The sequence below is a fragment of the Callorhinus ursinus genome, unplaced genomic scaffold (genome assembly GCF_003265705.2).
Source record: "Callorhinus ursinus isolate GAN/ISIS: 27379988/994484 unplaced genomic scaffold, GSC_fseal_2.0 scaffold558, whole genome shotgun sequence".
NCBI lineage: Eukaryota > Metazoa > Chordata > Mammalia > Carnivora > Otariidae > Callorhinus > Callorhinus ursinus.
The window spans coordinates 1-21,708 of record NW_027397613.1 but is presented as its reverse complement, the minus strand read 5'-3'; the positions used below and the strand labels follow the sequence as shown (position 1 = coordinate 21,708).

At 49.6% G+C, this 21,708-nt stretch overlaps 1 long non-coding RNA gene and 1 pseudogene across 1 annotated transcript; both read left to right on the top strand.

The window, feature by feature from the left end:
• Positions 1-1,044: 1,044 nt before the first annotated feature.
• Positions 1,045-2,837, top strand: LOC112818930 (uncharacterized). The gene is made up of 2 exons (XR_003206715.2): positions 1,045-1,175; positions 2,417-2,837. It is a non-coding gene; the product is annotated as an uncharacterized lncRNA (long non-coding RNA).
• A 10,283-nt stretch (positions 2,838-13,120) lies between these two features.
• LOC112818929 (aflatoxin B1 aldehyde reductase member 2-like) lies at positions 13,121-21,675 on the top strand (annotated as a pseudogene).
• The last annotated feature ends 33 nt before the right edge of the window (positions 21,676-21,708 follow it).

Below are 21,708 nucleotides of genomic sequence, written 5' to 3'. Positions count from 1 at the left end.
ACAGGAATCGGTGAGCGGGGGATGGGCTGCGTCAGGGTGGGGGGTGGGCAGGGTCCCCTTTATCGGACGTGGAGAAATTCTAGGCAGCTTTCCTGGGGGTTCCAGGTCTTCCCTGCTGCCTGGACCCATGTCTTGATTCCTGCAGAAATGACCAAATTCTGCTGCATTTCTTGCTTTCTTGGGAGCTCTGTGAGCAAATGGTGACCCCTGGGTTTTATACTGGGTCTTCCAAGGCCTGGCACTTCCCTGAGAAGGGCTTACCACTTGCCAGGAAAGAAAGAGCAAGCCCTGGGCGCTGGGTGGCTCAGTTGGTTAGGCGACTGCCTTCGGCTCAGGTCATGATCCTGGAGTCCTGGGATTGAGTCCCACATCGGACTTCCTGCTCAGCAGGGAGTCTGCTTCTCCCTCTGACCCTCTTCCCTCTTGTGCTTTCTATCTCTCGTTCTCTCTCTTTCTCAAATAAATAAATAAAATCTTAAAAAAAAAAAAAAAAAGAGCAAGCCCTGGATCCACGCTCAGGAGGCCTGGGGCCGAGTCCTGCCCCCCGCCCCCATCTTGTTACCTTTGCTTCACTGGGTAAAGTGGGCAGGCGTTATGAGGTCTTAAGAACTCATGAAGAGGGGCGCCTGGGTGGCTCGGTTAAGCGACTGCCTTCGGCTCAGGTCATGATCCTGGAGTCCCGGGATCGAGTCCCACATCGGGCTTGCTGCTTAGCAGGGAGTCTGCTTCTCCCTCTGACCCTCTTCCCTCTCGTGCTTTCTATCTCTCATTCCCTCTCTCTCTCTCAAACAAATAAAAAAAAAAAAAAAAGAACTCATGAAGAGGTTAAAGATGTCTTTGAGGTGTTCGTTGAGGCCCCTCTGGCTGCCTCCTGTGCCCGGTGGTTCTGCTGCCCAATCAAGCTGGCCCACTGCTGGAAGAACGCTCAGCGCTCCTCCCTGCCGAGTTGGGTGGACACAGCTGCCTTGCTTGGCTTTGTGGATGTAGCCCTGATGTGACCCCCCCCCAGTTATTGACCCTTGTGCCACCCCGTTCACCTGCCCAGCTTCTGGAAGGAACACTACTTCGAGGCCATTGCCCTGGTGGAGAAGGCCCTGCAGGCTGTGTATGGCGGCAGCGTCCCCAGCATGACCTCGGCCGCCCTCCGCTGGATGTACCACCACTCCCAGCTGCAGGTGAGCCGGCTGTCCCGGGGGGGGGGGGGGCGGCCACTGCTGCCCTTGTAACAGAGCCAGAATTATCTTTAGGTCATTTCTAAGTCATGTTTTCCTGGGGGTTTTTTGCCTCCAAAGATTTTACTTGGGGGTGCCTGGCTGGTTCAGTTAGTGGAGCATATAGAAAGATTTTATTTATTTATTTATTTGTCAGAGTGAGAGAGAGATCACTAACAGGAGGAGGGGAACAGGAAGATGCTGAGCAAGGAGCCCGATGCGGGGCTCTATCCCGGGACCCTGGGACCATGACCTGAGCCGAAGGCAGAGGCTTTACCAACTAAGCCACCCAGGGGTCCCAGCTTGTGACTCTTGATCTCAGGGTTGTGAGGTCAAGCCCCAGGTTGGGCATGGAGCCTATGTTTAAAAAAAAAAAAAAGAAAAAGATTTTATTTTTAAGTAATGTCCACACCCAGTGTAGGGCTCTAATTCACAACCCCGAAACCAGGAGTCGTGTGCCCCACGACTCAGCCAGCCAGGCACTAACACCTAAGCAGTTTTCCCCTCTGAAGTTTCTCCTGGTGAGAGCTGCGGAGCAGTCAAGCAGTCGTTCCATTGTTCTTAGTAGCTGTCTGAGCACCAGGCCCCGGATGAGGGCTTCGCATACGTGCATTTAGTCTGTCTTCCGGCCCCATGAAGTGCCATTCCCCCAGTGTTACGGGTGAGGAGCTGGGTCCACACAGCTGTGGGCGGGGTAGAAAATTTCTCAAAACTCCTCAGCCTCACTCGCTCCTCGGTGGGAGTTGGGGGCCCCCCTCGCTCTTCGGCGTCCCCGGTCTCCCTCGCTAAAACGTGTCTCCTGCATCAGCCTGACACAGTTGCCCAGGGTTTGACGGACATAGAGTAGTTTCTCAAAAACCGGGGGCGCACTGCCTGACATAGTTTCTCATTCCCGTCACCACGCTGAAGACAGAGAAGATTGAGTCACCAAGGGGAGGAGGAACTAAGCCAAGCGCACCCAGCTGAGTGGCCGAGCTGGGCTCTGAGCACAGCTGTGTCTGAGGACGAGCAGAGGGAAAGAAGACAGGGTTTGGAGTCACGTCGTTAAAATCACTGAAGGCATCTCAAGTTCCTTAGGGAACTATATTCGGCATAAATAAACATCAGAGCCCGGGTCTCGGCAGAGGCAGGGCGGGGAGGGAGGGTGTGCGCCTGGAGCCACCACGGTGCATAATGTGTTCACATCTGGCTGTCACCCCTTGCAGGGTGCCCACAGGGACGCGGTCATCCTGGGCATGTCCAGCGTGGAGCAGCTGACACAGAACTTGGCGGCAACCGAGGAAGGGCCCCTGGAGCCGGCCGTGGTGCAGGCCTTCGATCAGGCCTGGCACCTGGTCGCCCACGAATGTCCCAACTACTTCCGCTAGGGCCAGTCCTGACTCCAGCTGCCAAAGGTTTCTCTCTTTTCCGCCACCTCTTCTGTTCTCTCATCCTGACCAGGCTGCCTTAAGTTGATTTAACATGGTCTTTTTTGATTGTCTGGCTCAATGCAATATTTTTCTAGATTCCCTCCTGGCTCCCAGATGCCTTTGTGGCGTGTAAAGCCTGGGGCTGTGGTCCACTTGGGACGTTCCTGTCGGAATAAAGCCGGCACTTGACCGGGCTGTCGCCTGGGCCCTCAGTAAACCCCACGAACCTGTCTCCTTTACTGTCTGCGGCCTGTTTTTATCCTGCCCGGGAGCTTACTGCCAACAGGGCAGAAGCACGAGCTGGAGTCTCCAGAGGGTAGAGGTAGAGCACACACTGCCCTCAGGAGGCTCTCTCCTGCCTTCTGTCCTGAATCCAGCCTGAGCTCTCAACAGCAGGGCTGAGGTGGCCCTCACTCAGCTGTGCACAGGAGAAGAAAAGCAGGCCACACACCCTGAAGTATACTTTCTCTTATTCAGAATCACCTCAGGAAATAGAGGCATCTAGAAATAGAATCCTTGGGGCCAAAAGCTCCCAATAGCATCCCCGCTGAGAAGAAGAACAATGTTCCTGGGCACCTCCTGAGATGCTGCATGACATTTTTAACAGACTCAATGTCAGCAGTGGCTTTACTCTTGTCCTGGTGAAAGCCTCCTGTCTCCTTGTCATCTGTAGGACTCTCAGCCTTGCCCTGGGTCTCCTGCTGTTGGAGCTGGAAGGGTGGCCTGGGCAGCCATGGTCCTCATTTCCCTTGACAAACCCCCACTCCAAGCAGGGGGCACCCAACGCTGGGGAAGAAAAATCCCAGGTCTGAGGGTTGCTTCTTGACCATTCCCAGTGCAGAAAAATCAGTCTAGCCCTGGCCAGGGAGCTGGGGTATGGGTCAAGCAGCAGAAGTCAGCACTTGGAGCTTGCTTATCTTGAAGTGAGGAAGGGGGCTCAGCGTGGAAATGCCAGACCAAACCACCAATCAGAAACACTCTTTGTGGGCGCCTGGGTGGCTCAGATGGTTGGGCGTCTGCCTTCGGCTCAGGTCATGATCCCAGGGTCCTGGGATCGAGTCCTGCATCGGGCTCCCTGCTCCTTGGGAGCCTGCTTCTCCCTCTGCTTCTCTCTCTCTCTCCTCCTCTGTCTCTCATGAATAAATAAATTAAAAAAATAAAATCTTTAAAAAAAAAGAAACACTCTTTGTTCTAAGAAATGTCCCGTTTACCATCTAGAGGGAGACACCTTGCAGACAAAATTGTATTCCCTACAGAAACAGTCACCCTCTCTTGTCTTCATCCACAATAAAATGCATTCTTCCCCTGAACGGGATGGTGTATCAGTTACCATCGTACAATTAGCTATCCTAAAATTGAGTTGCTTAAAATGACAAAGTCCCCCAAATTATAAAGATTCAAAGCAATCCCTATCAAAAGTCTAACCGGTTTTTTGTTTTATCTTTTTTTTAACAAATTCATAAACAAATCCTAAAATTCATATAGAAGTTCAAGGGACACAGAATAGCTATAATCTTTTTTTTTTTTAATTTTATTTATTTGAGAGAGAGAGAATGAGAGATAGAGAGCACGAGAGGGAAGAGGGTCAGAGGGAGAAGCAGACTCCCCACTGAGCGGGGAGCCCGATGCGGGACTCGATCCCGGGACTCCAGGATCATGACCTGAGCCGAAGGCAGTCGCTTAACCAACTGAGCCACCCGGGCGCCCCAGAATAGCTATAATCTTGAATAAGAAGACTACGATCTCTGATTCTTGATTTTGAAATTTACCAGAAGCTATAGTAATAGAGTGTGGTAGTGGGGTAAGGGCAGACATACAGATCAATGAAATAGAACCGAGAGTCCAGAAATAAACCTTTATATGTACTTTCAATTGATTTCAGAGAAGTGTGTAAAGACAATTCAATAGGAAAACAATAGTTTTCAACTGAAGCTCGGACAGCTGGATATCCACATGCAAAAGAATGAAGTTGATCCCCTCCCTCACACCATCCACACTCACACAAAATGAACTCTAGGATTGTAGACCTAAATGTAAAAGCTACAATTATAAACCTCTTAAAATACAGGAGTAAATCTTCACGTTCTTGGGTTAGGCAATGGTCTCTTAGATGACACCAAAAGCACCAGCAACAGAAGAGAAAAAGAATTAGACATTATCAAAATTTTAAATGTGTGTGTTTTAAAGGATACCATCAAGAAAGTGAAAAGGTGGGCGCCTGGGTGGCTCGGTTGAGTGTCTGCCTTCAGCTCGGGTCATTATCCCAGGGTCCTGGGATCGAGTCTGGCATCGGGCTCCCTGCTCAGTGGAGAGTCTGCTTCTGCCTGCCACTCTGCCTACTTGTTCTCTCTCTCTCTCTCTCTCTCTCAAATAAATAAATAAAATCTTAAAGAAAGAAAGTGAAAAGGCTGGGACTCCTGGGTGGCTCAGTCAGTTAAGCATCAGCCTTCGGCCCAGGTCCTGATCCTAGGGTCCTGGGATTGAGTCCCACATTGGGCTCCTTGCTCATTGGGGAACCTGCTTCCTCTGCCTGCCACTCCCCCTGCTTGTGCTCTCTCTCTCTCAGAAATAAATAAAATCTTGGGCGCCTGGGTGGCTCAGTTGGTTAAGCGACTGCCTTCGGCTCAGGTCATGATCCTGGAGTCCCGGGATCGAGTCCCGCATCAGGGAGCCCGCTTCTCCCTCTGACCCACTTCCCTCTCTTGCTCTCTATCTCTCATTCTCTCTCTCTCAAATAAATAAATAAAATCTTAAAAAAAAAAAAAAATAAATAAAATCTTAAAAAAAAAAGTGAAAAAACAACCTACAGAATGGGAAGAAATATTTGCAAATCACATATCTCATAAGGAACTTGTATCTACTACTCTTACAACTCAATGATAAAAGATAGAAAACCCAATCTAAGAAACAGGCAAAGTACCGGAATAGACCTTTTTCTGAAGTAGATATACACAGGGCCAATAAACATGAAAAGCTGTTCAACATCGTTACCCATTAGAGAAAGTAAATCAAAACCACAGTGAAGCCACTTTACACCCAGCAGGATGGCTAAAGTAAAAGACAATAGCGAGTGTTGACAAGGATGTGGAGAATTTGGAATCTCCTACACTGCTGGTGGGAATGTAAAATGGTGCAGGCACTCTGGAAAACAGTCTGGCAGTTCCTCAGAACGTAAGACCTAGAGTTACCATATGACCCAGCAATTCCATCCCTTAGGTATACACCCAAGAGAAGTGAAAACATCACAGCGATACCCAGAAAGTGGCAACAGCCCAATGTCCATCAGCTCATGAATGGACAAATAAAAGGTAGCCTATTCATACGGTGGAAAAGCAATAAAAAGGAACAAAGTAAAGAAACATCTACCATGTGGACGAACTTTGAAAACACACTAAGTGGAAGAAGCCAGTCACAGAAGCCCTCCTAGTGGATGATTTGGTTTATATGAAATGTCTGGAACAGGTAAATCGACTAGAGACAGAAAGTCTATTAGCAGTTGCTGAGGGCTAGAAGGGGTGTTGGAGGAAATGGAGAGTGGCTGCTAATGAGATCAGGGTTCTCGTGGGGGGTGATGGAAAGCTCTAGAACTGTGATGGTTGTACAACTCCAAATACACTAAAAACCATTGAATTAGACACTTTGTATGTGTGATGTGCAAATTATGTCTCAGTGGGGAATGCTCATCTCTCCCCACTGTCTTGAGAAGGGACCTTAAAGCCGGAGGTGCTATATCACCCGAAGGCCAGGGCTCCCACACGTCTGGCGGTTGATGCTGATCGTGAGCAGGAATCCCAGCTGCTGTGGTCAAGCGGCACACTTACCTGGGACCCCCTCCCTGTAGCCTGGGCTTCCTCAAAGCGTGGGAGCTGGCTTCCAAGGCAAGCATCCCCCCAAAACCAGGCAGAAGCCATCATGCCCTATATGTCCCATCTTTGGAAATCCACAGCCTCACTCTTGCCCCATGGGGTGAGTGTCAACATTATGTTGTAGAAGAGAATATGAGGGAACAGATGGTCATTTGGGGAAGACAACCTCTGCCACAGGGAGCAATGGTCCTGAATGGTCACGTCAAGAAGATGAGCCTTTTGGGGTGCCTGGGTGGCTCAGTCGTTAAGCGTCTGCCTTCAGCTCGGGTCATGGTCCCAGGGTCCTGGGATCGAGTCCCACATCGGGCTCCCTGCTCCGCGGGAAGCCTGCTTCTCCCTCTCCCACTCCCCCTGCTTGTGTTCCCTCTCTCGCTGTCTCTATCAAATAAATAAATAAAATCTTTAAAAAAAAAAAAAAAGAAGATGAGCCTTTTGACTGGCCGGGTGACCTTCAGTCCCAAGTAAACCCATTAGGGATGTGTTCTCTAGGTCATGTTCCATCTATTAGAACTTTTGGGTAACGCATCTCACACATGTTTCATGGTTGCTTGAATTCAGCCATTTTATACCTAACGAGCTTTTTCAAAAGACAGAGGAAGAGAGAGAGATCTGGAAAACAGCACATACTTAAACTTCAAACTAAGGAAACTGGCCCGTGGTGTATAAAAGACTGGAGAATGGCGTGGGATAGATTTTGTATACTCGAATTAATGTGGCAGAAAGGCGGCTACTGAAGCTAGAGCCTCGAGGGAGGGCATCTGTGCTGATATACTTGCTTACTTCCCATTCTGGTCTGCTTCTTAGCATCACCAGTGTCGAAAGTGGGGGTGAGGGCGCCTGGGTCGGGTCATGATCCCAGGTCCTGGGATCGAATCCTGCATTGGGCTCCCTGCTCTGCAGGGAGCCTGCTTCTCCCTCTCCCTCTGCCTGCCGCCCCCCTCCCACCGCCACCGCTTGTGCTCTCGCTCTCTCTGTCAAATAAATAAGTAAAATCTTAAAAAAAAAAAAAAAAGTGGGGCTGGGGCGCCTGGGTGGCTCAGTTGGTTAAGCGACTGCCTTCGGCTCAGGTCATGATCCTGGAGTCCCGGGATCGAGTCCCGCATCGGGCTCCCTGCTCGGCAGGGAGTCTGCTTCTCCCTCTGACCCTCTTCCCTAGAGAGCACGTCGTGCTCTCTATCTCTCATTCTTTCTTGCTCTCAAATAAATAAATAAAATCTTTAAAAAAAAAAGGTGGGGGTGAACATTATCAGTGCCTCAAATTTGCCTTCTGAATACCTTTTAGAAGCCATAAGGAAGAGGGGAATTCGAGGAGCCATACTACTTTTGAGAAAGTGCATTTCTATTCCGTAGATTTTTAATTTAACAGGACTATTTTTTCTTTTTTTTTTTTAAGGTTTTATTTATTTATTTAATTGACAGAGAGAGAGACACAGCGAGAGAGAGGGAACACAAGCAGGGGGAGCGGGAGAGGGAGAAGCAGGCTTCCCGCGGAGCGGGGAGCCCGATGCGGGGCTCGATCTCAGGACCCTGGGATCATGACCTGAGCCAAGGCAGATGCTTAACCAACTGAGCCACCCAGGCGCCCCAGGACTATTTTTAATATGACACCATGGTGCATCGAAATTTGTGTGTGTTCATTACAAAAACATTTCCATCTTCGATATTAAACTTTTTACTTTTTATGTTGAACTTTGTAACTGAATTTAAAATGGCCTTCCTGGGGCATCTGGGTAGCTCAGTCGGTTAAACGTCTGACTCTTGGGACACCTGGGTGGCTCAGTCGGTTAATTGTCTGCCTTCGACTCAGGTCATGATCCCAGGGTCCTAGGATTGAGCCCTGCATCGGGCTTCCCGCCTGGCAGAGAGCCTGCTTCTCCCTCTCCCTCTGCCTGACTCTCCCCCTGCTTGTGCTTTCTCTCTCTCTGTCAAATAAATAAATAAATACAATCTTTAAAAAATAATAAAAATAAAAAAATATACGTCTGACTCTTGATCTCAGCTCAGATCTTGATCCCAGGGTTGTGAGTTCAAGCCCCACGTTAGGCGTGGAGCCTGCTTAATTAATTAATTAATTAATTAGCATTCACAAGAGTGTCAGATGTTTTACCTTTGACAAGATGAACCTCCAAGAGAGGTGCCTGGGTGGCTCAGTCAGTTAGGCCTCTGCCTTCGGCTCAGGTCATGATCCCAGGGCCCTGGAATCAAGTCCCACATCGGGCTCTCTGCTCAGTGGGGAGCCTGCTTCTCCCTCTCCCACTCCTGCTGCTCCCCCTGCTTGTGCGCTTTCTCTCTCAAATAAATAAAATAAAAAGATGAACTTCCAAGAGCTTTACTTTGATTGCATGAAGTAGATGGAAGAAAAGTATAATGATTATTGGAATTCACTGATTTTCTATCTGAAGTGTCTGTCACTGATAGAAAACTGGCAGTATTTTCTATTTGTGAAGTGTTTCTATTATTGATACCAGCACATCAACAACTACTGCTTGACTCTTATGACATGCATAAGGAAACTTGGGATGACAAATGAGCAGATTTAATTGAGAAGGACAGTTATTTAATCTAGATCAAGTTACGTGTCATAGTGATAAGAAAATGGACCTTCTGGGGGCGCCTGGGTGGCTCAGTCAGTGAAGTGCCTGACTCTTGGTTTCAGCTTGGGTCATGATCTTATGAGTCCTGAGATGGAGCCCATGTTCAGTGGGGAATCTACTTGAAGATTCTCTCCTTCTGCCCCTCCTCCCACTCATGTCCTCTCCCTGTCTCATAAATAAATCAATCTAAAAAAAAAAATGAACTGGATCTTCTGCATTGCACGAGTTAAATCATAATCTCCAGACAGTATTCTAACTTCAAAAAAGAGCAATTATTTCAAGATGCTCATGCCAGTTGTCTTAGTCTGTTCAGGCTGCTATAACAAAATACCATAGACTGGGTGGCTTCAACAACAAATACTTATTTCTCACAGTTTTTGGAGGCTGAAACGTCCAAGATCAAGGGGCGAGAGTATTCAGTGTCTGTGAGAGCTCTCTTTGTGTTTTGCTGCCTTTTTGGCTGTCTACCCTCACATGGTGGAGAGAGAGCGCTAGTCTCTTGCTCTTCTTATTAGGACACCAGTCACATCATGGGGCTCTACCCTCATCACTTTGATGAGGGAACAGAAGGCTAGATGAGGACAAAGCACAAGCTGACTCTCCTGGGTGGGATTTGTGGGACATTCTTCCAGGAAGCTCCCAACTGTCTTTTTTTTTTTTAAGATTTTATTTATTTATTTGAGAGAGAGAGGACAAGCAGGGGAAGGGGCAGTGGGAGAGGGAGAAGCAGGCTCCCCGCCGAGCAGGGAGCCCGCCGATGCAGGGCTCCATCCCAGGACACTGGGATTATGACCTGAGCCCAAGGCAGACGCTTTGCTGACAGAACCATCCAGGTGCCCCAAAGCTCCCAACTGTCTTAATGTTATTGCTTTACTAGAGGGAAAAACAACCTTAACTTGACAATGGCAAGACCTCCAGTATCTTGCAGGTCCACTTTAGCATATGAGAATTCTTTTGAAAACCTCCCTTTTTCCTTACCTCCCCCAACACCGTAGTATAGAATCAATTCCTCCTCACAACCCTGGGGCAGCAGCTCTTTCTTCCCACAGGTCCTGATTAAAAATGAGGGTTATTATAGGGAGAAATTATGTTTCAATAACACATCTTTGCGGGTGTTAAATTCTAGCTCTGATTTTATTTTTTTATTTTTATTTTTTTTTAGTTTATTTATTTGTCAGAGAGAGAGAGAGAAAGCATAGCAGGGGAAGCAGCAGGCAGAGAGAGAAGCGGACTCCCTGCTGAGCAAGGAGCCCGATGTGGGACTCGATCCCAGGATCCTGGGATCATGACCCGAGCCGAAGGCAGACGCTTAACCGACTGAGCAACCCAGGCGTCCCTCTGATTGTCTTTAAACGAATGTTGTTTACCTAAGCTAGACTACTTGAGATAAACTTCAGAGAAATTGCCACAATAGCTCGTGTATTAGACAGTCTTCTTGCTTGTTATTCTGTGGGGATAAAAACAAGACCTCATGGGCGTATGATTATTTGAACAGCTGAAAAATGGGATTAATCCCCCAACAACTGTATAGCTCAACTGTCACCTTGACCAATTCTGTGTGGTTGGGATGACAAAATCCTTCCCTAAAAGCCAGAGCATACTGCACTCCAATGGGTTAACTATGGACTTATGGAGATAATGGATGACCCCACTTTCTTTATGATTGGATTGGATAACGTACTTGGGGATGCCCTTAACTCTTGACAAGTTTTCTCCCGCTTACCAGTGATTCTTTGTAATTAGGATAAATCGCTCATTGGGGAGCCTGCTTGAAGATTCTCTTCCTTCTGCCCCTCCCTCCACTCTCTCAAATAAATAAAAACATCTATTAAAAAAACTGATAGAGACACCTGGGTGGCTCAGTTGGTTAAGCGTCTGCCTTCAGCTCAGGTCATGGTCCCAGGGTGCTGGGATCGAGTCCCCCATCAGGCTCCTTGCTCGGCGGGAGCCTGCCGCTCCCTCTGCCTGCTGCTCCCCCCGTTTGTGCGCTCTCTCTCTCTCTCTCTCTCTGACAAATAAATAAAATCTTTAAAAACAAAAAACAACCTGATAGACCAGAAAGTAGAAATAGATAAATCCGCCATTACAATTAGAGACTTCAATATTCTTCTCTCAACAATTGATAGACCTCCTACCCAGAGACTCAGCAAGGATATAGAAGAACTCAGAGGAAGCATGAACCAGCATGATCTAAGTTAACATTTGTGGGACATGCCGCCCAACAACTACAATATTTTGACTGTGTCAATGTCAGTATCCTGGTTATGGTTTTGTACTATGGCTTTGCAAGATACTCCTTAGGGAAAACGAGTATAAGAGTACAAGGAATCTTTCTGTATTATTTCTTACAACTCCATATGAATCTAAAATTACCTAAAAGATTAAAAATGTAGTGAAAACCTACTTCTCATTTTAAAGTACTCAGAAAGGTTATACATGTTGCTTCTAGTCCTAAGACCAGTATTTAGAATGTGCACAACATAATCTCAGACTTAAAAACTCTGTCTTCATAGATTTAGGCAGAGATCATTCATTAGTAGATGAAACCATAAGAAGACGGATGGAGAACTTTATGTGGAGGGAGCAGGCTGACATCACATGAATGCTCTGCTTGATCTCAGCATTACGAGGAGTGAGTCAACCATGCTATTTGTGCCTTCCTGGTGTGATGCATCAGGAAGTACACAGCACACACACAAAAAATCTTTTTTTAATTTAGATTCAATTAGCCAACATATAGTTTGTCACTGATGAAGTATTCTTTTTTTTTTTTAAGATTTTATTTATTTATTTATTTGAGAGAGAGAGAATGAGAGATAGAGAGCACGAGAGGGAAGAGGGTCAGAGGGAGAAGCAGACTCCCTGCTGAGCAGGGGGCCCGACGCGGGGCTCGATCCCAGGACCCTGGGAGCGTGACCCAAGCCGAAGGCAGATGCTTAACAACTGAGCCACCCAGGCACCACTGGAAATAAATCATTCTGTTACTGATTTCTAGTGTACTTTCATTATGGTCAGAGATACAATTTTATGCTTGAATCCTTTTATTAAGACTTGTTTAAGAACCCCAAAATGGCATATCTTGGTGAATGTGCACTTGAATAAACGTTCTGTTTTGGGGTACTCTATTATGTTAAGTCAGTTAATAGTGTTGTTCAAGTCTTTGTATCTTTACTGAGTTTCTGTCAACTATGATTAGTTACTGATTACAATTACTGAGAGGAGTGCTGAAATCTCCAACTGTAACTGCATGTTTGTCTATTTCTTCTTTAGTTATATCTTTTCACGTACTATGATGCTCTGGTATTAGGTGCATACACACTTAGCGTTGTTATGTCCTTTTAATTAATTGACTTCTTTTTTTTTTTTTTTTAAAGATTTTATTTATTTATTTGAGAGAGAGAATGAGATAGAGAGAGCACGAGAGGGAAGAGGGTCAGAGGGAGAAGCAGACTCTCTGCTGAGCAGGGAGCCCGATGTGGGACTCGATCCCGGGACTCCAGGATCATGACCTGAGCCGAAGGCAGTTGCTTAACCAACTGAGCCACCCAGGCGCCCCTAATTAATTGACTTCTTTGTCCTTGTGAAATGTTCCTGTTTGTCTTTGATAGTATTCTGCAATCTCCTTTGACATTCAGCCATAGACATTCCAACTTTCTTTTTTTTTTTTAATTAATTTATTTATTTGACAGAGAGAGAGAGAGACAGGGAGAGAGGGAACACAAGGAGGGGGAATGGGAGAGGGAGAAGCAGGCTTCCTGCCGAGCACAGAGCCCGATGCGGGGCTCGATCCTAGGACCCTGGGATCATGACCTGAGCCGAAGGCAGACGCTTAACCATCTGAGCCACCCAGGCGCCCCAGTTCTGAAAGTTTTGACAAAGGTATACAGTCATGTAATCAGCACCACAATCAAGATGTCGAAGAGCTCCATCACCCCTCAGAACTCCATTTTGCCGTTGAGGGAACTTTCGGGTGTTTTTCATTTTTGTCTATTACAAATAAAGCCTCTAAAGAACACTGGTGTATAGGTTTTTGTGTGAACATGGTTTTTGCTGAGTCACATGGTAAGCTTATGTTTAACTTTATAAAAACGCAATGATCTTTTTATTTTTTTAAAGATTTTATTTATTTATTTGAGAGAGAGAGAGCACATGAGAGGGGGGAGGGTCAGAGGGAGAAGCAGACTCCCTGCCGAGCAGGCAGCCCGATGCGGGACTCTATCCAGGGACTCCAGGATCATGACCTGAGCCAAAGGCAGTCGCTTAACCGACGGAACCACCCAGGCGCCCTCTTTTTATTTTTTTTAACTTTATTTATTTAGAGAGAGAGAGCGCACAAGCAGGGCTTAAGGGCAGAGGGAGAAGCAGACTCCCCACTGAGCAGGAAGCCCCACAGGGTGCTCGATCCTAGGACCCTGGGATCATGACCTGAGCCAAAGGCAGCCACTTAACGAACCGAGCCACCCAGGCGCCCCTACAATGATCTTTTTATTTTTTTTTATTTTTTATTTTTTATTTATTTTTTTTTTAAAGATTTTATTTATTTATTTGAGAGACAGAGAGAATGAGAGAGAAAGCACATGAGATGGGGGGAGGGTCAGAGGGAGAAGCAGACTCCCCGCCGAGCAGGGAGCCCGATGCGGGACTCGATCCAGGGACTCCAGGATCATGACCTGAGCCGAAGGCAGTCGCCCAACCAACTGAGCCACCCAGGCGCCCTACAATGATCTTTTTAAAAAGGTCAAAGATGAGGAGCACCTGGATGGCTCAGTTGGAAGAGCACCCAACTCTGGATGTCTTGAGTTGTGACTTCAGCCCCACCTTGGGTGTAGAGATTAATTAAATAAATAAACAAACTAAAAACAATGGTTAAGGGATGCCTGGGTGGCTCAGTCAGTTAAGCGTCTGCCTTCGGCTCAGGTCATGATCCCAGGGTCCTGGGATTGAGCCCCGCATCAGGCTCCCTGCTCAGCGGGGAGTCTGCTTCTCCCCCTGCTCATGCTCTATCTCTGTCTCGAATGAATAATAATAAAAAAAGGTTAAAAATGAAAGCGTTTTATATTTATCCACCTTGACCACCCCCAGTACTTCATTTTTTTAAATAATTGTTTATTGTTATGTTAATCACCATACATTACATCATTAGTTTTTGATGTGTTCCATGATTCATTGTTTGTGCATAACACCCAGTGCTCCACGCAGAATGTGCCCTCTTTAATACCCATCACCAGGCTAACCCATCCCCCCACCCCCTCCCCTCTAGAACCCTCAGTTTGTTTTTCAGAGTTCACCGTCTCTAATGGTTCGTCTAGCACTTCATTTTTTTGTGTGTAAATTCAAATTTCCTTCCGTCTAAAAATACCTCTAGTAGAGTGAAAGTTTGCTCCTATGAATGATCTACACCTCTGCTTGTCTGAACAAAGTCCTTATTTTGCCTTCATGTTTGAAGTATTTTCGCTTGGGTATACCTAGTTGGAGGCTGACAGTTCCTTGTTTTCATACGTTACCATGTCTTAACACGCGGACCCCGGCTGGAGCCTTTGGAAAGTCTCTGACCCCAGAAGCAGAGAATCGCCTCTGGGACCGCAGGGCGGCGGGACAGCCCGAGCGCCTCCCCCCAACTCCCCCAAACCAAGGCCTCATTTCAAGACTTTTGGCAGGTAGGAAAGCCCCCTCCGCAACGACCCCGGGACCCCGGGACGGTTCAAAACGAGGCCGAGGGAGGTGGGGAGACGTGGCAGCGAGGCTCCTGGAGTCGCAGCCCTCAGCCTTCGCGCTCGCTCGTTAAGCCTCGCACTAGCGCACCCTCCCGGCCTGCGGCCGACCCCGGCCCGCCTGCCAGGCAAGTGCGCGGTCCCCGAGGCCCCGCGTGGCGCGTGCGTGCAGCAGGGCCGGGGTGGGGGGCGGCGGAGGGAAGGGGGAGGTGGGCACACTGCCCCGCCCCCAACGCCGTCCGAAGTCCCTCCTTAAAGCGGCGATGGCTCGCGCTGGTTAGTGCCTCGCGCCCACGGCAGAGTGCGACGCCTGGGCCACCAGATTCTGCCGCCGCCGCTGTGTCCCGGCCGTTGTCGCCGCCGCGGGCCGCCTCCGGGACCCCGGCTCGGCCCGCCACCGTGCTGGGCGCCGTGGAGATGGGGCGCCGCGTGGACGCGTCCGCCAGCGCCGCGGCCCGTGCGCGCCTTCCTGGAGCGCGGCCCCACGGAGCTGGACACGGCCTTCGTGTACGGCGACGGCCAGTCCTAGAGCATCCTGGGCGGCCTGGGCCTCGGGCTGGGCGGCGGCGACTGCAGAGGTAACCGCTCCCTCCCCGTGCACCGCGCGGCGCCCACCCGGCCAGCCCCAGCCGTGACCCGGCCGCGGTCAGGACCGACGGCTTCGGCCCCTCCCGGGCGCTGACCGCGCTTTGGACCACCCCCCTGCTCCTCAGGCCCCGTGCACGTGTCTGCCCGGACAGCCGGACAGTGCTTTGTCCTGACCTTCTTTCCTCTCCTTTTCTCTTCCGAGAAGGTCTCCCAGGACCTTCCCTCCAGCAACGTCACACCCCAGGTCCAGTCTGGAACGACTTGGTTAGGTCTTCTAGGGGGCCCTGAAAGCTTTGGGATCTGGCCCCGTGCCGCCCCTACCTCCTTTCCTGCACCCCGGCAGGTGCCCCGTGCAGGCCTGATCTGCTGGAACCCTGCCCGTACTGCCCTGGCGTTCCCTGGCACAGCCGCGGATCAGACTTTGGAACCTGTGGGGGATCTGCTTCCTCCTTGCTCTTGGGCCCTAGACTTTGCTCCGTGGGGCTCCGGGTGTCACGCTCAGTGGCAGCGCCTCAGAGCCGCAGGGTGCTCGGTGGGCGGGGATGGGGGGGTGCGGGTGGTAGGGTGTCTAACTGCCTTCTGGGCTAGTCTCTGAGGACCTAGAAGGGAAATTGAAACGAACCCACTCCAGGGAGCTCGGATTCTAGAGAAGGCTGGGGAAGCCTGGAAGAGGCAGGGCTTCTGGAGGGGCCACTGAAGAAAGCTCAGAAGAGGGAGCATTAGACACTGAAGAACCGATTAGTTGGCCAGGAGGACAGGTGTTAGTGCTGTGGGTGTGGGCAGTGGGCGTGCCAAGGCAATGAGATTTGGCAATGCCAGGGGTGTTGGAGCAGGCAGAGCTAAGTGGAGGGTTGCATAAGGGCAGAGGACCGTCCATCACCAGTCCAATGCCATTTGAACAGCTTCAGCAGTGCCTGGCAGGTCCCTAGAGTTCAGCAATGTTGGCTGTTACTGTTATGGTTAGGAGTAGTAATAGTAATGTTGTTAGCACAAGGCACCAGTCTCTCCCTTGGGCTCTTCTCTCTCCTCTGCCAGAGTCTTGCTTGGGTTCTCCTGTGAGCCACAGCACGCTCGATCTGGAGCAGTAAGACAATGTGCCTGCGTCTCAGTGCTCGCCCTTTCTAGATCACCTGGCTGCTTCTCTGACCACTCTAGGTCTTATTTCTCAGTGTCTTTTTTCTCCAAGCCCTCCTTCGCTTCCCTCCTGGTCAGAGCTAGCAGGGCCAAAGTCCTTAAACCTCAGATCCGTAGTTTAATGCACATGAAGAAGAGCTGGAGGAACGGAACAATTCCAAGTGAGCGGTCCTCCAGCCTGCTCGTAAGTCTCAAGGAGTCAGGTGACTTGCCAGGCGCCGAGTGTTCAGGGAGGGCCAGATTGCACGGGGTGCTCCCAAGGCCCTTTCCGTCGGGTCTGTGGCCCTTCTCTTGCCTTGTGTACCCCCTGACCCTGGTGCTCTGGATCCCTGGAATTGCAGTCATGACTCCCCTCACGCCATGTTCTTTTCCTCTGGGTTTTTGCCCTTGTCCTCACTCTCTGGAATGAACGTCCCACCTTTCCTCAACTGGCAGCCTGTGACCTCCCCCTGGAGACCAAGATTCAGATTCTAAAGAAAACCTTCCCTGAGCTCACAGGGGCCTCCCGCCTCTATGCCCTGGGCTCCCCCAGCACCTGGTGCACATCCCTGCCTTGCTTACGGTAATGCAGCCCCTTAGACAGTGAGTTCTCGAGGGCAGGGATCACCTGTTGGGTCTACCAGCCCTTAGGGCCTGGTAAATAACCCGTCATACTGATGACATTGGCGGTGATGACAATGAACAGCACGTCCATTCAAGTTCTGATCAATCCCTGGGACCAGCACACAAAATAGTACCATCGATGCTCTCAATTTATAGTTGAGAGGATTGAGGCTCAGAGAGGTTGAGTAACTTTGGTCAAGCTCACAGAGGTGGTAATGGCAGATCTGGACTGTGGACCCAGGTCTTTCTCTGAGTCATTATTCTAGACTCTCTCCAGTGTTTGGTAAACTGGCCTGAACTCTCATTTCACTCCTCCCCCAAAGCGAAAATCGCCACCAAGGCCAATCCATGGGGTGAGAATTCACTGAAGCCTGACGGTGTCCGGGCCCAGCTGGAGACATCCCTGAAACGGCTGCAGTGCCCCCGGGGTGGACCTCTTCTACCTGCACCTACCTGACCACGACACCCCCGTGGAGGAGACGCTGCGTGCCTGCCACCAGCTGCACCAGGAGGTGAGGCGGGCCCCCGAGCTCCAGGAGAGTGGAGGCACCAGGGTCGTCCCAGAGCAGAGCCGGGGACAGACCCCACTCCCAGGGTCCCCACCCCCATCTCCCCTTTGCAGTGTCCTGGGCCGCGGTGGGTTCTGACCGAGGCCTCTCCCCTGCAGGGCAAGTTCGTGGAGCTTGGCCTCTCCAACTATGCCGCCTGGGAGGTGGCCGAGATCTGCACCCTCTGCAGGAGGAACGGCTGGATCCTGCCCACTGTGTACCAGGTGAGGGCCAGGGCTGCGGGGGGGGCCCGGCTGATCCCCGGTTCTCTCGGCCCCTCCCACTGCCTCCTCTCCATCGCAGCCGCCGCCCTGCTGACAGCCTGTGTTGTGGGGAGGACGCGCACGCTCGTCAGCTTGGCCAGCAGGTACCTGCTCGCTCTGGCCCTGGCTCCCCTTCCTACCGGCACGTGCTCCGCGGGCCCTTCCTTCCTGCTTGCTGCCTGTGGGCGTGAGCCTGGACCGTTCTTCCCCCCCCCCCCCCCCCCCCAGAAGTGCTCAGGCCTCACTTAGATGGCTTGTTCCCTGCAAGCCTTTCCCGATGCCCCAGAGGAGCCTCCAGTATTGACTTCATTTTCATGCACTCAGCGAGTATTTGTAAGCATCTGCGGTGATTACACAGCCCAACTCTATTGTGATCGTCTGTCTTCTTTGTGTGTGTGTGTGTATCTTTTTAATTGAAGTAGACTTGACGCGCAATATTAGTTTCAGGTGTGCAACATAGTAGTCTGTGTGATGCTGTGCTCACTACAAGCGGTCGGCCTGCAAGCGGCTACATACAGTACCATCTACTATATTCCCTCTGCTGTACCTTTCATCCCTGCTCGTTGCAACAGAAGCCTGTAGCTCCGATCCTTGTCCTCCCTTTTTGCCCGTTCCCCAACCCCTCCCTTCTGACTACTGGCAGTTTGCTCTCTCTGTATATGGGTCTGTTTCTGCTCTTTTGTTTTTTGGGTTCCACATGTAAATGAAACCATACAGTGTTTGTCTTTCTTTGGTTTATTTCACTTACACTCTGTAGATTCCTCCATGTCATCACATAAGGCAAGATCTCCTTTTTTATATGGCCGAGCAGTCCCCCATTGTGTATGTATACCACATCTTCTCTATCCATTCATCTCTCAATGGACACTTCTTTCTTTGTTTTTAATTTGGCTTTAACATCTGTGGGAGGCAGAAGCAGAAACCTGGCTGGACTTGCTTGTGTTTGGCAACAATAGATATCTGGGGAATGATATAGCCAGTCCAGTGTCCCTACCTTGGGCCCAGCACCATCTCCCCATCCCCTGCTACCACTAGTGATTTGGGATATCATTGCTGAAGTCCTGGGCAGGTTTTTGACCGATAGTTTTAACAGAAGCCTGGGAGGGGGTGGGGCACCTGGGTGGCACAGTCGGTTAAAGTGTTCAACTCTTGGTTCCAACTCAGGTCTGATTTGGGGGTTGTGAAATTGAGTCCCACATTGAGCTCCATACTCAGCGTGAAGTCCGCTTGAGTTTCTCTCTCCCTCTGCCCCTCCCCATGCCCTCCTCCCCACACACATGTGCTCTTTTTCTCTCAAATAAATCTTAAAAAAAAAGGTGGGGATAGCCACATGCAGAAGAATGAAACTGGACCATTTCCTTACATCATACACAAAAATAGACTCAAAATGGATGAAAGACCTAAATGTGAGATAGGAATTCATCAAAGTCCTGGAGGAGAACATAGGCAGCAAACCCTGTGACCTCGGCCACAGCACCTTCTTGCTAGACACGACTTCAAAGGCAAGGGAAGCAAGGGCAAAAATGAACCGTTGGGACTTTGTCAAGATAAAAAGCTTTTGCACAGCAAAGGAAACAGTCAACAAAACCAAAGGACAACCAAACCAAAGACAACCGACAGAATGGGAGAAGGTATTTATAAATAACTTATCAGATAAAGGGCTAGTATGCAAAATCTATAAAGAACTTACCACACTCAACACCCAAAGAACAACTAATCCAATCAAGAAATGGGCAGAAGACATGAACAGTCATTTCTCCAAAGAAGACAGCCAAATGGCCAACAGACGTACGAAAAAGTGCTCAACATCACTCAGCACCAGAGAAATCCAAATCAAAACCACAATGAGATGCCACCTCACACCAGTCAGAATGGCTAATATTAAGTCAGGAACAGACAGATGTTGGCGGGGATGTGGAGAAAGGGGAACCCTCCTGCACTGTTGGTGGGAATGCAAGCTGGTGCATCCGATGAGGTTTTGGAACATAGGTGAGGTTCAGTGGAGTGAGGTCCAGAGCTGAAGACCAAGAAAGAATTCTTGAGACATCTTCGGTGCAAAATGGTGGTTTATGAAAGCATTGGGGACAGGACCTGTGGGCAGAAGGAGCTGCTGCACCGTGGTTGAGGGGTGGCTGACTGTATACTATGGGGTTGGGGAAGGTAAGGAAAAGGGAGGTTTTCAAAAGGATTTTCATATGTTAAGAGGACTCAGGATGCCAGAGTCCTTGCCATTGTCAAGTTAAGGTCGTTTTTCCCTCTAGCAAGGCATTAACAGGAGGGTAGTTGGGAGCTTCCTGGAGGAACATTACACTCTGCCCCCTTCAAGTATCTGTCAATGGGCTGCAGGTTATAAGGACATTTAATTTTATCTACATTTCCTCCTGGAAGCTAGGTTATTGATAGAAATGCTTTGTTCTTGTAGATTGCTAAGACATTTGTAAACTGAGGGAGACTCAGGTCTTGCACGATTGTGATCTCTGTAAGGTAACTTTGTTTTTCCTTTCCTTAGCTTTAGGGCAACCAGGAGTGCATGAGGAATGTCACATAGATCCCATCTGGGGTGGGGGGTGTTGTGGGGTGTCAGCGTCTGCTTTGTCCTCAGCTTGCCTTCTGTTCCCTCATCACATTCACTCTGGAAGACAGTAGGGAGGTTCCTCAAAAATTTGAAAATGGAGCTACCCTACAATGCAGCAATTGCACTACTATGGATTTACCTCAAAGAATCAATGTAGTAATCCGAAGGGGCAACTGCACCCTAGTGTTTATGGCAGCGATGTCCATAATAGCCAAACTACAGGAAGAGCCCAGATGGCCATCAACAGATGAATGAATGAATGAATAAAGAAGATGTAATACACACACACACACAATGGAATACTACTCAGTCATCAAAAAAATGAAATCTTGCCGTTTGCAACAACATGGATGGAACTAGAGGGTATTATGCTGAGCAAAATAAGTCAGAGAAAGAATTATATGATCTCACTCATGCGGAATTTAAGAAACAAACAGAGGATCATAGAGGAAGAGAGGAAAAAATAAGACAATCAGAGAGGGAGACAAACCATAAGATACTCTTAATCACAGGAGACAAACAGTTGCTGGAGGGGTGGGGGAATGGGGTAAATGGGTGACAGGCATGAAGGAGGGCTCGTGATGTAATGACCACTGGGTGCTATATAAGACTGATGAATCACTGACCTCTACCTCTGAAAGTAATGATACGTTATATGTTAATTGAATTTAAATTAAAAACAAACAAACCAGGCTGGGGTTCCTTCCCTTGACACTAGCAACCTTCTACGCACAGGGCATGTACAACGCTACCACCCGGCAGGTGGAAACGGAGCTCTTCCCCTGCCTCAGGCACTTCGGATTGAGGTTCTACGCCTACAACCCTTTGGCTGGTACGGGCTGCTCTGGGGCAGGGGGGCAGGCTCCCCCTGGGGTGGGAGGCCATTCCTGGCCCCGTCTCTGCCTCTTCCTGACCCAGTAGATGCCTGGCCCAGGCCCTGGGAAGCGGGAAGGGGTTTGAAAATAGACTGGGCCGTGTCTTCCATCCCTCCTTCCATCCCCCCCCCAACCAGTCCAGAACAGCCTCTGGGGGCAGGGTGGGCCTGGCTCTGATGGCAGTCTCCCCGCAGGGGGCCTGCTGACGGGCAAGTACAAGTTTGAGGACAAGGACGGGAAACAGCCTGTGGGCCGCTTCTTCGGGAATAACTGGGCTGAGACCTACAGGAATCGGTGAGCGGGGGATGGGCTGCGTCAGGGTGGGGGGTGG